The sequence below is a fragment of the Lycorma delicatula genome, chromosome 2 (genome assembly GCF_047948215.1).
Source record: "Lycorma delicatula isolate Av1 chromosome 2, ASM4794821v1, whole genome shotgun sequence".
NCBI lineage: Eukaryota > Metazoa > Arthropoda > Insecta > Hemiptera > Fulgoridae > Lycorma > Lycorma delicatula.
In genome coordinates, this window is record NC_134456.1 from 230,113,376 (window position 1) to 230,132,111 (window position 18,736).

Consider the following 18,736-nt stretch of genomic DNA (forward strand, 5'->3'; position numbering starts at 1 on the left):
TAAAAGCCACTAACACCAATCAGAATATGAGTTTATACTTTAAATTGTTTGATATACATCCTCCTGTCAAAAAACATCGAGATTCTTTTTCTTATCTCATACTACATATTAATGAAATATATATATATATATATATATATATATATATACATACGAGTATATTACAGTTAACTTCACCTTATTGAATTATATTGTTTTCTACTTTATATTCTGTTTAATTACCTTTCTTTATTTATTTTTCTTCTATTTTATTTTGTATATATAATGTAAACATGTCTATCAAATATATTTATATTTGATTATTATAGAACGGATTGTTAGTTTGACCCATGCAGTGTTTGACGGGTTTATTTTTCATTTTCACCATATTTATGGTACGACAGCGATACTCAAATTTTTGGATTACGACCATCTAGAGAAAAGGTTTTGTTGTATACGAAAATTATAATACCATATTTATAATAAAAAAAATTTAAATATTTAAAAAAAAATTATTACTTTTACTAATATCATGATTTATCTAACCCACTCATATTATTTACAACTCATTTTTATGAACCGGTGTTTCTTAAATTAGTACTATGATTTATATGTATTCTTGTGTATTTTTATTACATTTTTTCTTGTAATAGAAGTATAAAAGGCTTTAGGTAGTAATTTTTGTCGGTATTTTTAACCCAAAAACATTTAGCAAGGATTGGGAAAAGACGGCAGTTCCGAATTTCAAACAAAGTACCTGCCTGTAAAAGGTACTTCACAAAATAATTGCATCTTAGATTAGGATATTTTACAACAATCGAACTGCTTACCGTTTTTATTTACCTAAACTTTTTCCGCTACTTCCCAGGGTCGGATCCGCATTTAAGCATAAACACGGCCCTGACAGGTGCCATCGCCTGTAACCAGAAGGAAAGAGCAGCCCCAGGCCCTGCTATGCCGTTCCCAGCCGCCCCAACTCAGTGGCCGAGACTCGATCCTTTGATGTCTGGCCTCTAACGGGGTCAAATTTTTTTTTAATAACGTAAGTTAAATAAATAAATATTAACGCAGATAATATTATAATAGTCATGAAAAGACTAATTAAAAAATGAATGTAAATTTAATACTAAATTATAAGAATACAAATGATACAATTTTAGTTATAAAATTTAGGATTCAAATTTATGTCATATCTTAAAATACCTCAAAATTTCACATACCGTAGTCTGTATTTTTCATGATATTTGCGTGTTTTGCTTTTTACAAGACTGCCCAAAATGAAGTGTAATGTATTTAGGGTATATGAATGTATGTTTTTTCCACCGTAGTAGCTCAACAGCTGAACCAGTTTAGATGTATAATGACCCCCACGTTGGAATCCTTACGTTACCAGGTGTCATAAACTACATAAATATATTTGTGTGTCAGTGTGTGTGTGTGTGTATGTTTAAATAAATTTAAGAAATTAGAAAAAATGTATATTATATACAAATACTACTAGTATATATAAAATTGTCACCCGCACGCTTTTAATTATTCTATATTAATGAGCAATGTTTCCTTTGCAGTCATATTTTTTCATTTTTAATATTTATACTTTGTTTAAGAAATCTGATTATAAGATCCTTAACTCTATAATGTTCGTTTATACTTTTTCATTAGATTTAAGTATTTTTTGGAAAAAAACAGTATTTACAAAATTATTTAAACACGGGTGGGTTTTGTAAAACCTTTCATTAAATATTGAGTGAAACAATTCGCAGTAGTTCGTTGTTCTTTCTAAAATAATAATAAAACCGACCCATGGTGGAAACACTGCACTTCGCGATATATATTACAATCAAATAATTTATTTTTCCTAATTTGTACTGTGTAATCTGTTCAACTAGTGAAAAATAAGCAACAATTCCCAAGGCCCAGTGAGATGCCCCTGAGACGTGTGGTTAATTGTACCACAACCACCAAAATATACCACTGTTTAGAATTCAAATCCTTAAAAAAGCAACTAACTTTTATTAGGATTTGAATCTCAGAGCCTTCGACTTAGAAAATCAGCTGTTGAAAACTGATTTGGATGAATAGTTAACCACTAGTCCAGCTCGATGGCTAATAATTAATAATATTTTTTCGCTTGAAAATTCAAAAATATTAATTTTGAAAATTTATTTTAGATAATAATTATACTAATACTGATGGACAAGGGGTATTTTATTTTTCAGGTAACAACGAGTGGTAAGCCTGTGGTAGATCATTGGTGCGTTATTCATGTTGTTATGTGCAGGTGTACCCAGCGGGAGGTAAAAAAGGATTAAGCGAGTGCGCAATTTGTGAACGTCCGGTAAGGAATATTTGTATAGATTTATGAGTTGTTAGGAATGTAAGTATTTACGGAAGCCTTGATAAGTGGATCACTAACACATTAAATATTGGGACTGCAGGAAATGTAATGCGACTAATAACGTTATATCTTTGCCGATTAGTTTAAACTTAATAACACGCATCAGAAAGTATTAAAAAGTTGATGATCATCTCAATGTATATTTTTCTACAAAGGGATTTCTATTAATGTAAGTAACTTAATTTTGTTGGTAAAATTTGCTATCGGAAGATTAAAGGAAAACTACAGAGTAGTATATATTTTTTTATTTTATTTTAAATCTTTAACCCCATTTAACGAGCAAAAGCATTCTAAATATTAACTGCTCAGTAAAAATCTTTTCTCATTATTGTCATTCATATGAGCGTTTTAGTGACCAAAGAAATATTGGTTACTATTCTTTTGTTTTTCAAATAACAATTATTTCAACCAGGAATGATTGTGCTTTAAAAATTAAAAAAAAAATTAAATCTCTTTTCGTTTTGATTATGGAATTTTTTTAATTTATTTTTTGTTTACATCATCGGTTTATCCCCCTCCTGGAGCTGGAGTCGCAATTAAGCATTCAGCTCCAGGAGTTACCATCGCCTCAAACTACCTCGTCGGAAACTAAAGTTCTCCCCAGGAAACCGGAACCAGGTCTTTTAATTATACGCCATGCTTCTAATGAGGGAACCCCTAGGGATCCCCCCAACGGGACTAGGTCTTACTTTGCCCTCCCCGAATGTTGACGACATAAGGGAGTCCCCGTCCCGCTTAGGTGGGACATCTAAGCGGTCCACCCCTCTTGGACGGTGCTGCCCCAACCCTAGGCCTTCCACAAGCAAAGGCGACGGGACTCATATTTTTCTGCTGGCCCTGCAGCCCCAACCCCCAAGTGAATGCCCGCAAGTGTTGCATAGCGAAAATTTAGTCTCCGTTTGGCAGTCCTTCCGGATTTGCCCCTCAGCACCACAATTAAAGCAACGCTCCCTGTTGTCGGGGCCGCTGCAGGACCCTCCCCGATGTCCTATGCCCCAGCCCCGATAGCATCATTTCTCGGCGGACCTCCTCGAAACCGGACAAGATGCCCGTCCCACAGAAAGTCGGCCAACTTTATCGGTTCCTCTGCCAACATAAGGGCGTCGAAATTCTTTATCAGCAAATGGACCCGCCGAACGTCCCTACCAGCTGTGACAGTGGTACCTTCCACCTTGTCCAGTATTTTTTGTCTCAACGTCACTTGACAGCAACGTCACCAGTATCCTAAACTATTATGTGGAGGTTTTCTCCCTGATACCTACATGCCGACAGAATGTTGACCTCTCCCGGCGACACGGTATCCCTTACTGTCCGGAGAAGATCCGCGTATGACCGACCTGCCGCCTTCACCACGACCGTCGAGGTTGGGAGCCCCACCGGCTTCCTCACCGGGCCCGACTCCCCGTAATAGCCAACAAAGTCACGTTTATGTGTACTCGGAGCATGGTAGAATTTCTCCGATCCATATACTCGGCCACCTTATGAAGGTGAAGTCCTACCCTCTCTAGAGGGCCACAAAAACAAACTTGGGTTCTCGTCCAGAACTAGCCGAGCTGATTCCATCGTACAGGTAAATCATCGTTCCTCACCCACAGAGGAGTCCACTGTCACTACATAGTTCATTCCACTTATGTCATCGCCTCGCCGGCCAAGTTCATGGCACGGGTGCCGCCGACCACCACTTTGCCCACCCGCATATTATTATTATTATTTAATGATTAATTCACCTCATAATATCGAATCCTGAGAGTGAGAATGTAGAATTAAAATTAAGTAGCGTAATGAAAAATGCCAAACCTGGCCGGGATTTGAGTTCGATACCTTCTGGATGAAAGGTTGAGATCCTACCATTTTGTCACGGTGACGTATATTGTAAATAAAAATTAGATTAAATATAAGATGGGATACAAAAAAAAAAGCAATAAAAATTGTTATTTTATCAAAAACATTTACATATTCTACATTGGTATTTTACTCTTCAAAGTATTTTGCCAAAGATACAGCATACTTTTGCCTGGGACGTTTCTTCCGATCCTCAAAACATTTTGGAAAATATTTTTTAGTATAACTGTAACTAAGCAATTTTTTGATCCAGTTAGCGATTTTTTATTTATTCAATCGTTGCAAATCTCAATGTCCTTTTAATGTTCTGTTAATCAGTGGATACAAGAAAATATCGTAGGAAGGCATGTCGGAGAATACGAAGGCTGCGCCATCAGTATGAGTGCTAATGTGGTGCAAAATCTAGTAATTGTTTGCCACGCTTATGGTCATTTTTTTTTTTTATTGCTTCACGTGAACGACGTAAAACTGTTACAAATACAGTATTTGTTAACAGTTTTTATGACCGTAAAATCTTGTCATAAAAATTCATAATCGATTGACCCCATTGTTATAAGAAAAAAAAAACAATAAGAAGAACCTTAACATTCGATTGAACACCGGCGTGCTTCTTTCAGTTTGGTTCTTTAAGAAGCTTTCGTTGAGATGATTGGATCTTCAGTTTCGATACCATAACTGTACACCCACATTTCTTCACCTGTTATAACAGGTATGAAACAATAATTCTGCGCTGTTGATTTTATTGAATATACAACAGTTTGGAATACATTTTTTTACTACTTGTTACATACAAAAAATAACATTTAAAATTGTTTATCACTAGACAAATGAGATTCCCATTTATTCAACAATTTGTCTAATAGTAATTTAACCATTACTGATGGTAACATTTATTTTTCTAATATTTTAATCGATTATTGATGTGTTAGTTCATCCAACCTTTTATCTTTTACCTCTTTACGGCCTTGTTTAAACCGTTTGTATCACACATATAAATCCTTGATATCGACATAATTCACGACCAAATCCTTCTCTAAGGATTTTTACCATTTCTCTGCACTTTATACCATTCATAAAGCAAAATTCAGTATAAATCATTTTTCCATAATTTTAAAACAAAATAAATAACCATTTTTAATAAAATAAATTCTAATTACTCGGTAGGCAAATTTGAACATCTTGTCTAATATATTTGTTTACAAATGTGTACGATGCAATATGTTGAACTAGTGAACAATAAGCATTCACCCCTCCCATAGCTCAGTGAGATGAGGACAGATTCAGGCCGACCATTCCTGAGACATATGGTTAATTGAAACTCAACCATCATAGTACACCGGTATCCACTCTTTAGTATTCCAAACCCTTTAGGTTCAAATCCTAATAAAAGTTACTTACTTTTACTAGGATTTGAACCCCAGAACCTTCAACTTTGAAAATCAGCTGCTACGAGTTCCACCACGAGTTTACCACTAGATCAGCAGGGTGGGCTGTGTCTAATATGGTTGAGAAAAGATGTATGTATTATAGACAGTCATGCCGTGACTTCCTCGGAAGTCATTTGGTACTTATTAAATTACGTACATACATTTTTAAAAGTACATAAAATTTAATTTCACCGATAACTGCTGATTTTTTAAATTTTTTTTTCTTTATTGTTACTGAATTATTATTTATTCTAAAAATTTATTTACAATCAGAGGTTAATAATTATTTATAAATCAATATATTTAAATTAAACAAAAATGTTTACAAAAGACCATCGGTTAACAAAATGTTAACAAAAGTCGGTTTGAATCCGACTTCATTTCCTTAAATGAAGTCGGATTCAAACCGAAGTACGTTCCCTTTTTAAGATCCAAATATTTCATTAATTAAAATTTTATTTGGCTATAACTCTGAAACCAATGAAAATAAGTACCACTTATAACATATCGCTGAAAAGCTCTCAACGAAGGGTTATTACTGCGGTTAAAAAAATGTCCAAAATCCATTTTTTGAGACTTTGGGCTTTTTTGGACACTTTTGGTCCAGTCGATTGAAATGAAAAGGGGAAGTGCACAACTAGATGTTACAGCAGCCTTATATCCAAAATTTGGTAAAATTTTGGATTTAAGTTAATCGTTTTTGAGTTTTGCGAGATACATACATACGTACGTACGTACAGATATCACGCCGAAACTGGTCAAAATGGATTTAATGATGGTGAAATAAGGAAGTAAAAACACAAACTCAGTCGAAAAGTACAGCTCACAGAATTGAAAAATTCTTGCTATTTTTTTTATCACACCTGGTATATTTTGACAGCCCGGAAGCTACACTTCCGTAGCATAATAACCAACCAACTACTTATGCGTAACTCAGTTCTTAGTAGCACCAATAAACTATCATATTACGTCGTAGTTATAGTACTTTTTCCTCTCCGTAGCTGTTTGTTGTAAAATACTTAGTTAATAACGGTTACATTGAACTGTTATAACCTACATATTTCACCGATGTTACTTAAAAAATGATTGATAATTAAATACTCTAATCGATAAGTATCCATTCTGAACATCTAAAGGACACGATACGGTATATTTTTTTAGAATTCTTTTTTACCGTAAATACGAGAGCTTAAACTTATGCTAGGTAAATACTGGTAATTAATTGTACTTACAATTTTTTTCCCATTTAAAAACAAAAGTTGAAACAATAAAATTAATTTTTATACGATGCAAGAATAAAGTATCAAATAAAGATCTTTTTTTTCTTTGTCTTCAGTCATTTGACTGGTTTGATGCAGCTCTCCAAGATTCCCTATCTAGTGCTAGTCGTTTCATTTCAGTATATCCTCTACATCCTACATCCCTAACAATTTATTTTACATATTCCAAACGTGGCCTGCCTACACAATTTTTTCCTTCTACCTGTCCTTCCAATAATAAAGCGACTATTCCAGGATGCCTTAGTATGTAGCCTATAAGTCTGTCTCTTCTTTTAACTATATTTTTCCAAATGCTTCTTTCTTCATCTATTTGCCGCAATACCTCTTCATTTGTCACTTTATCCACCCATCCCACTTTATTCACCCAAATAAAGATCACATTCTCAAATTTTATCATGATTATGAAACAAGTTACAATTGTTGGACAATAATTAAAAAGATAAATAATTGTAGAATAATTATTTTAATCAATTACAATGAAACTAACCAGTGACGTCTCGCGTATAGTCACTCTGAAATTGCAGCACCTCCTATTTCTACTTGAGTCCTTTTTTCTTTAATTCTTTCTTTATACTGTACAATATGTAATCCTTTAACTTAATATCTGTAGCCATTTCCCAGTGTATGAAAAAGATATAAAAATTTTTGTATGGAACTGTACGCTTCACAGTTCTACCGGCGTGGTGTTTGGCTGTTGTGCGCATGTGCTCGTATGAAGCTACAGGCGAGGCTGTGAGGGAGTGAGAGTACTGCAGTGCTCCAGCAAAATTGTTATTTTAATTTTAATTGTAATCATACATTGTGTATACACGGATAAAAATTCATAGTTTTAAACAATCCATGATTATGGAGAAATGATTCTTTAACTGCTTGGTAAATATATTTTTAAAAAAATTGTTGGTAAGTGGAAATATATTGTTTATACAAATTATAATGATTATGTAATATTTATAAAAAATGATAACTTCTCGGCTGGATGTTAAAACAACAGGAATTCAAAATATTCAGATCCAAATAAATCACTACTCAAATAATAGATATAAATTTTTTTTTTTTTGTCTTCAGTCATTTGACTGGTTTGATGCAGCTCTCCAAGATTCCCTATCTAGTGCTAGTCGTTTCATTTCAGTATACCCTCTACATCCTACATCCCCAACAATTTGTTTTACATACTCCAAACGTGGCCTGCCTACACAATTTTTCCCTTCTACCTGTCCTTCCAATATTAAAGCGACTATTCCAGGATGCCTTAGTATGTGGCCTATAAGTCTGTCTCTTCTTTTAACTATATTTTTCCAAATGCTTCTTTCTTCATCTATTTGCCGCAATACCTCTTCATTTGTCACTTTATCCACCCATCTGATTTTTAAGAATGTTTCTTCTCCTATAGCACCGCATTTCAAAAGCTTCTAATCTTTTCTTCTCAGATACTCCGATCGTCCAAGTTTCACTTCCATATAAAGCGACACTCCAAACATACACTTTCAAAAATCTTTTCCTGACATTTAAATTAATTTTTGATGTAAACAAATTATATTTCTTACTGAAGGCTCGTTTAGCTTGTGCTATTCGGTATTTTATATCGCTCCTGCTTCGTCCATCTTTAGTAATTTTACTTCCCAAATAACAAAATTCTTCTACCTCCATAATCTTTTCTCCTCCTATTTTCATATTCAGCGGTCCATCTTTGTTATTTCTACTACATTTCATTACTTTTGTTTTCTTCTTGTTTATTTTCATGCGATAGTTCTTGCGTAGGACTTCATCTATGCCGTTCATTGTTTCTTCTAAATATAAATACGCAAATAAAATATTTACATCACAAATATTCCATATTATAATTTTTAGGTAAAAACAACCATTTTACATTATTATGATATTATTACTTAAAATAAAACAAAATACAAAATATAACACAATGTTTTGCCTTCAAAGCGGGGTTTTATCAAATGCAACTAGAAAAAAAAAACAATATATTTTATCTAGGTATTTTTATTTTTTGCATATTTCGGATCTGAATATTTTGTATTACTATTTTATAGATATATACAAATCGTTTTGTATTATATATATTTATCTATTTACTGACAAGACAAGTTTTTAGTTTGATTGTTACTATACTTTTAGTACTAAAATTACTATACTTTTAATGATATGACGACGATCAATTGTTATGGATATAAAATTTTATTTTATCCCATTTTAAATTAATACTTATATGAAGTTTTTATAATTAATTAAGTGGATATTCCTGAGGATGGACAAAGGTCCGAAAACGCTTGAATAAATTTAAACATTTTATAATTGTTGATAAGCTGAACTCTCATTATTTATTATATATATAATATAGTATATATATATATATATATATATATATACTTAGACAACAATATATAAGACGTTTCCACATTCTCCACGTAGAAGCTCCGATACGCATTCATCTGAAGCTATAGTTTGAGCTTAGTTATAAAATAATGATGAGCAGCCAATCGAGAATCAGACACAGAGATTTAGACGATTTAGAAGATGAAGGTACTCTCATATTTTTAGCACACTTTGAATAATAAGAAAGGTTACTTCCCTTTTTAAAAGGCATACTTTTTAACTTAAAACAATCTAATATCGACAGAAAAAATAACCGATCAAAGTCCATAAATGTTTGCTAAATTTGGTTATTTAAGCTAATTACAATAGTAATAACAATAATAATCATGCAAGAAAATATTTAATTTTTTATTCATTAAAGAAAAAATTAATAAGTTAACAAATAAAGATTTTCAAGTAAAATAATTTTTTTTTAATGAATATTTTTAATATCTGAACCCCCCATCAGGAATAATATGATAATTCTAATTGGAGATAATAATCAAGGATTTAAGGTATAAATTTACAAAGTTTTATTTAAATCTGCCCAATATTTTTTGCGTGGTGCGCGCACAGGGATGACGTAGTTATTATTTTATTGTATGTATAGATAATATAATTTTTTATTTATTTTTTTTATTTGGGAAATTAAAAAATTAAAAATATAATATTACTTTTTGTGGCCTGTGAATTAAGAAACCACCAAAGTATTGTTTATTTATATTTATTCTTCGTAGTAATCTTTATCTTTAAAAATGTTTTCTATTCTAAATTTATGTAGAACGTTAAAAACATATTTCATCTCCCAATAATATCTAATGTGGTATTCTAACAAAGATGTAAACTTTAGGTAAAATTTAGGTCACAAATAAGGGGGGTCTATGAACTTAATACAATTCTAATTAATGTTCATTATTAAAATGAAATACAAGGATGTCAATTAAACATTAGTTACCAATATAAACACACACACACAAACAAACAAACACATTTATATAATAGGGTTTATATTTTTTTAAATTATTTAATTAATGACATATCTTTAAAAGGATATATAGGGTACCACCAAACACATAACATTAAAATAAAAGTAAATAAATAAATACGCGGGTTTTAATTGAAATATTTGTTTTTTTAGTTGTTTTTTAATGTATTACTAAAATAAAAGTATCAATGATTTAATCTGACACTTTTTGACAGGTCCTTAATTAATATAATAACATATGGCCTCTTTCTATTAATGAGCTAAGTGGAAACAATTTCTCCTTTCTAATTTTCAACTTTTTCTATAATATAGCTTATTAAAACTAAAAATTTCAGTTAGTATAAAAAAAAAAGAATAAAGAAATTATTTTTTAATTTTTATTTGTAGTTTTATAATTAATCTTCATTGATATACTCGTACATATTCATTGATTATAATCATTGATATACTCGTACATATGTCGTAGGCGAATTGAAAATTCAAGCTTATTGTAAAGAACGCCGTAATTTTGCAATGCGTCCGGAAAATTGGAAAATTATCTAGTAATTTCTATCAGCCTAATATTTTTCAGGTTTATTGTAATGAGACCGTACTACGTTAGGCTAATTAGAAAATGTGCAGTTGTTTGCTCATTAAAGAGAAATAGAGGACCAATATAAGCATTACTGCGTATATCTATAAATATAGTTTAACAAAACTTAACCTACGCTCGCTTTGTTAGCTAACCTTGACTAGCGAGCGCGAGTTTGATTAGATTAACCAAATTGTTTTAGAGAATCGAGGTATTCTCATATTTTTAGTACACTTTGAAAAATAAGAAAGGTTTCAGGCTTAACAGTTTGGTTAATATTGATAATTTTTCTGCAAATACCTCCAACCCATTGATTTGGAAGAAAAATGTGCAAACTATTTCACATTTTCTAATTAGCCTAAAGTTGTACGGGCTCATTACAGTAAACCTGAAAAATATCAGGCAGATTAGAAATTAGATAATTTTCCAATTTGCCGGGCGCATTGCAAAATGTCATAGGTTTTTTACAATAAGACTGATTTTTCAATTCGCCTACGACATATATGAATATGTATATATATATTTTATAAAGCATTTGTTTTTATTTTATCGTATGATGTTTATATGTTACCATCAAAGACCGGAATTAGAGAATCTCAGTATTCTCCGGTGAATGTCAACGCATACTAAATACGTCAATATTTCCTTACATTAGTATACATTCGTACCTTCGCTGGTAATGTTAACAAGCACAGATAAGTTATGGGGGTCGAAACAATAACTAGAAATTAAAAAAAAAAAATCACCCAATGCCAATCTCTAAAGTAAATAGATTACGATAAATGCTCATACAGAAAATATTATAAATTTAAACCAAACAAGCCTACGCTCGTTTCGCTGGTTAACCTCGTCTATAAGTAACGTTATTTATACAAATTATATATTTTATTCTCTAACACTGGAGGCAATAAATCAAATTCACCGCATTCAGTATGCACTGGTGGTGAAAGTTGAATAAAAATATTTTTATAAAAGAATTGAACCAAGAAAAAACCATCTGACCATTTATTTTTATCGTTATCGTGCATCCGTGCAGTTAACATATTCTGTTTATCCTGATTGAACCTTTCAATTTATAAAGTACTGAAAATTTGATTAACGGCTCAAATTGTGCAGAATAAGATATATAATTTATACATTTAACGTTAATTAGACGAAGTTGGCGAGGGAAGCGAGCATAGGTTATGTTTGGCTTAAATTAAAACTTATTGTTTAAACGAGGGTTTCTCGAAGTCTATTTACCTTAGAGATTGTTATTAGCTGTTTTATTTTTTTATTTCTAGTTATCGTGTCGACCCCAGGTTTGTCGATGTATACCGGCGAAAGTCCGAATAAGCAAATATTTCGGTCTTTCACCGACATATTTGGTATGTGTCGACATTCACCGGAGAATATCGAAATTTGCCCGATATCGACCTTTCACGATGACATATATAAATTTTTACTAAAAACACGTATATATTTTTTATTATCATCTTATCCTCCATTTGTCATAGGAATTTATTACATGTTTTGCCGCATCAATGTATCAGCATCATCAGGGAATGAATATTATCCACATTATGTTGCATCAGTCTTACATATAAAACACATAAGATGACATCATAATATTACATATTAAAGTATGTATTTATCAGAAGCAAACAAGCAAGCAAACCTGCTTCCTTCTTGCAAAGAAACAAGTGGTATATATCGTCTGGCAAATGTATCGATTCTCCACTGAATGTCGACACATACCAAATACGTTCTGTAAAAGATCGAAATATTTGAGTTACCCGGTCTAATTTTAGGCCTAAACTGATTAAAGTCCTATTAATCTTTATTTTTTATTACCAATGCAGAAAACATATTATCAGACTTCGAAATTTATTTGTTCATTTATGAGGTTTGACCCAAGCGATTTTTCATTTTTATAAATTTGTAAACTTTCCCATGTATCAATATTATAACCTTTATTGCAAGCTTTTATTACATTCATATTTTTATCGATTGAATTATATTTATGTTCCGTATTCAAAATATTACGAACATAATTTGATTTTTCTGGCTGATTCAACCTTATAGGAGTTATATCTTAGTTTCTACCTATGTTTAAATTTTGTTCTTTCGTCAATGTGATCAACCAATATGACACGTTGGCAGGTAATTTTATACACACCAGAACCGTTATATTTTTGATTAATATTTGTGTTATTTCTATTTCTAAATTATTACTAGTTATATATGCTATTTTGTTCTAATTCTATTTCTGGATAAATTTGTGATTTTATAATAAGTTTCAGGGCCTATATAATTAAACATCATTAATTTTTCGTCCCTTATATTACTATTTTGCGAACACAATTGTATATATTTATTTACTCGTAATAGGTTATTCATTTTTACTTCCTTGTACGAAGTAAAGGAAGTATTGTTATCGCGAAAAATTTCGGTTTTCAAATTTCAACGGAAATATCCATTTTCAACATCCCTGAATCAATTTCGACTAGTTTCGTCGTGACGTTTCTACCTACATATCACACATAACTCAAAAACGATTAGTCGTAGGATGTTGAAATTTTGGATTTAGGATTTTTGTAATTTCTACTTTTACACCTTTCCTTTTGATTGCAATCGACTGGATCAAAAATGTGCAAAAAAGCCCAGAATCCAAAAAAATATGGATTTTGGAGTTTTTCTTAACTGCAGTAACAGGTTCTTATTGATAGCTTTTCGTCGATATATTATAAGTGGTATAAGTACTATTTATGATATATCTTATTAACTTATTTTCATTGGTTCCAGAGTTATAGCCAAATAAAATTTTAACTAGGGAAATATTTGGATCTTACAAAGAGAAGGCACATTAGTTCGAAATCAGAGTGAGTTCATCTCTTTAAATAAAAACTTTTTTTAATTTAAATATATTGATCTATTAATAATTATTAACTTCTGATTGTAAAATAAATTACAATTAATAATATTTCAATAATAAAAAAAAATTTTTTAAAAACAAAAAACGAAAAAATGTAATAAAAAATATACGTAATTTAATAGGCGTACAAGTAAGGCATGTAGTGTCCACATCAGATTTTTAGTTTTTTACATGATTTGTCTACCTTTTCTCGATAACCATTAAACGTTGCTACTTGCTTTATGTATTTCATTTCAAAATCAAAAATATCCTCGGCTTATTGATACTTTTAGGGCACTATTAATCATAGCTCTCTAGGCTGACAATTTTTAGCTTATCGGATGGTTTGATTTATTACATATTATTATAACCTTGTTAGTAGGGTTTCTGTAAATACTGAATTCCAAGCTGTGGTGATTTCACGTGATGGTGAGATCTAAATAATTAAGTTTTATTCGAAATATTTTTACAATATTTGGACTTAAAAATAAATAATGCCTTGAGAAAACATCACGATGTTGTATATTTTTGGTATGTTGATGACATTTTTGTTATATATTTATATATATAGTGAAAATGTACGTTAATGATTCTAATTGTTCATAAGTAATAGTATGAACTAATCAATAGTTTGCACAATAATAGAGTTCACGTTTGGAAAAGGAAGTAATAGAAAAGTTAATTATTTAGACTATATTATTTAACCTACGTATGTATCTCTCTCTCTCTCTCTCTCTCTCTCACTCTCTCTCTCTCTCTCTCTCTCTCTCTCTCTCTGTGTGTGTGTGTGTGTGCGTGTGTGTGTGTATATATATATATATATATATATATATATATATAGATATATGTATACACATATATATGTAATTATGTATACGTACATATACATATGTATACGTACATACATATATACATATATATGTATGTGATTATTGTTTCGGAAATTTTTTAAAAACATTCTTTATATATTTACATATTTTTATGTTGTATGTGAAGATTTATTAACCGTATTTCGAGAAAAATTTAAGTTAATTCTCTCTAGATAGCTTAAATCCTAAATTTTAATGTCTAAGTAACTTCAAATATTTGGATAACTTGATAATTAGATAAACAATAATTCTGATAAAGAGAGAGTCATCGAATAAACCGTATACTGCAATAAGTAGCAGTAAACTTAGGTAAATTAAATTTTTAAATGACTGTATTTTATTTTGGTATTTAATTCATAAAAATCAGTATACTTTTATTGAAATATCAACGAATTAATAGAAAATGTTTTTTTTTTCGTATATAGCTAAAAATAATAATAATTTTTCGTAATGTCTTACAAGAAGGCGTAATTAAGAAACTTTTTTTTTTGAAAGAGATATTTGGAATCGATTGTTTCAAGACAACTAAAAAATTTCATAGTTTTTTAATTAAGCGAATTACTTCGTAGTTTCGTAGTCTTCGTTACCTACATACTGTACATATAAAATAAAAGTTACGCCTGTGACTTATCAGTTTTATCCTGCTTTTTATTTTCATGTTATTTATCGGTGGGTTTTATACAAAAAAAAACTAATTCTTCGGGTTTGTATCGAAATAGCTAAAGAACAACAAGTCTTAGCCTTTGCAATAAGTCATTCATACAAATTCACCGATTTTTTTTTTTTAATTTTAAATGAATATTAGTACAAGAAATATAAATATATAAAATTGAAGATAAACTAATGAAGATAAACTGATAAAACTTTGAAAACAAGTTCTTCTTACTGCGTAAGTGGACACTACGAGAGAATTTATTTAAATTCCGAATTTAAAAAATTAAAACGAGGTAACATTAAATTTTACTTCTTTCTTTTTAATTTATCAGAATAGAATGAAGATATCAAGTTGATTTTCGGTGTGCATAATCTGCATGTAAATATTTATAAATCGATTTATAGGTTTTCTTGAAATTTGACCTTGAAAGGGGTGAAGAAAGTTATAACAATTTTTTAAGAATGATTGCAAATATTCCCTATTTACAACTACTAAACGAAATTTTGGCTTGTAAAATTACTTCAGATAAACATCTAAAAACCATTTTCGGGCTTTTTGAATTTTATTATTTTAAGGGATAAAAACCGGAAATTGTTTTTATTTTTACATTTTTATCGTTTTACGCTACCGCAATTGAATCCAATTTATTGCAATTATTTCAAATAAAAGCGTATGTTTAACAGCGAGTATTATTGTGACATGCTAAACATAAAGTGAAACTTTTAATGAGGATGAACTGTCCCGGTCCTCTAAAAAGGCACAATTCTTCTGCATGATAATGCCCGCCCTTATACCGCTCATAATACCAGGAAAGTTCGTAATGTTGTTACTCGCACGTTCATTTTGTAGTGTCCCGATTTCGCATCGTAAGATGTTTCTTTTGTTTGCTCTTGTCAAAGAGCTTTTACGTGGCACCGATTTCAACATCAATTAACTGGTCAAGAATACGGTACAAGAATGATTCAAACACCGAGATGAACAATTCATTACTACTGAAATAAAAAAGCTTACAGAATAGTGAGGCAATTGCATAAATGTAACCGGAGATTATAAAGAAAATTAACATTGGTTTCATTTATTGAATAAATAATAATTTATCTCTTTAATTGTTGAACGACCTCACATATATTTTATTAGTTGGAATGATTCAATAAATAATTATTCTATTGTGTAACTATTTTATCTAAAAAAACTACAATGAAATTGTAAACCGTGCGATAAGAACCTCCCAGATATCATTTCTTCCACTCAAAACCAAAAATTTCTGTAACAAAAATAAAACTGCTTTTGACAAAACGATACTGATATCAAAAAACACAGTTTTTTGATATCAGTATCGTTTTATTGATATCAGATATGTTTTATCAAAAAACCCTGACCGATAACCGTGTTATCGGTCGAGGCTTGTGGCCACCAAGATCTCCAGATTTGACTGCGGCGGATTTTTTCTACGGGGTTACCTTAAAGAAAAAGCCTACAGCAACAAACCACGAACACTTGAACAATTGAAAGTCAATATTAAACAAGCTGTATTAAATATCCAGCCGCAAACTTTGAAAAAAGTTGCAAGAAACGCTGTAAAAAGAATTGAAGCTTGTATTCAATAAGGTGGCTGCCACTTCCAACATTTACTCTAAATGTAAGGTAATGGATGGTAATAATAAAAATTACATTTACATTTACACATGCCTTTTTATTATTTCAATACCTACCAATATAAGGTTGGGTTGCGTTTTACATGGGACAACCTGTATATGTAACAGTCAATAGATATGCAATAATAGATAATAAACAATATTTAAGCGTTCCATATCAAAAGCAAAAAATAGAAAATTTGTTTTTTTCTTTTATGATTTATTATTTCAAGTACACTATCAAGTTTTTGTACGCTACCTAGCGGCGCGATTTGTAAAATCACCTTTTTCAGGAAAAAGTGACATATTCAAGTCCCGCAGTTCATCAATCTGAAGAAAAAACGTTACCTAACAAAATTCGAGTTATTTTTTGAAAGTTTTTTTATAACAAATATAATTGAATTGAAATATGTTTTTATGCTTATTTTTTCCCCCATTTTCATTTCACTTTTAGATTAGGTCATGTTTTGAACTGTGAACGTAGTTCGTTGACTTTGCGTGCCGTCCAATTCTGCGGACTCTTACCGGCAAAATTCTTACGAACTTCGTGATATAATGTAAATTCCAAAGAGCCTATAACATATAATAAATTTCACATTGTGTATTACAACCTTTTGAATAACGTAGTTCATGAAAATTAGCTCACTAAGAAATATATTAATTAAATTATTTTTGTTAATTTTATTCATAAATAAAATATCCAATATCAAAGCGACTATTCAAGGATGCCTTCATATAAGACCTATAAATCTGTCTTTTCTTCTAACCATATTTTTGCAAATGCTCCTTTCTTCATCAGTTGCCGCAACTCCTCTTCATTTTTCTTTTAATCCAACCATCTTTTTTTAACATTCTATAGCACCGCATTTCAAAAGCTTCTAATATTTTCTTTTCAGGTACTCCGATCGTCTAAGTTTCTTTTTCATATAAAGCTACGCTCCAAACACGTTAGGGAAAATGTTTTCCTGACGTTTAAATTATTTTTTTTTATGTAAGAAAATTATATTTCTGACCGAGAGCTCGTTTTGCTTGTATATTCGGCATTTTATATCGCTCCTGCTTCTCCATCTTTAGTAATTCTACTTCCCAAATAACATAATTCTTCTACTTCCGAAATCTTTTCTCTTCCTATTTTTATTTTTATATTCAGTGGTTCATTTACATTGTTTCTACTACATTTCATTACTTTCGTTTTATTCTTGTTTATTTTCATGCGGTAGTTCTTGCGTAGGACTTCATTCATGCCATTCATTGTTTCTTTTAATTCTTTTTTACTCTCGGCTGGAATTAATATCATCAGTAAACCGTAGCATCTTTATCTTTTCAACCTTCAGTGTTACTTCGGATCTAAATTGTTCTTTAATACCATTACCTGCTAGTTCAACGTAAAGATTAAAAAGCGACTGGGTTAGGGAACATCCTTGTTGGACTTTTTTTTTTTATTACGGCTTCTTTCTTATAGAATTTATAAAACAGCCAATGAGAAAATTTTGAATTTAATTTTGAAAGGTTCATGCTAAGGTTAATTCAAGTATAGTTAAAAAATAATAAAAAATGTCAATTTTCTTAGGGTTTTAAAATTTGTAATACCACGTTCAGTAATAAAATTGAATCTACAAAGATTTAAAAAAAACTTATTAAAAATTAAACTATGAATATTCTCAAAGTTTTATCTTTATTATGAAGCGGGTTACTGACCTCTTATATGTATACGAATTAAATTAGTTGCAAATATAAATATTTAAATGGTATGTTTATATATCATTGGAAAAAACTAAATCTGCAACGACTTATAATTTCACTTCAGTTCACACAAAAAACATCCAACACATTGTTGAA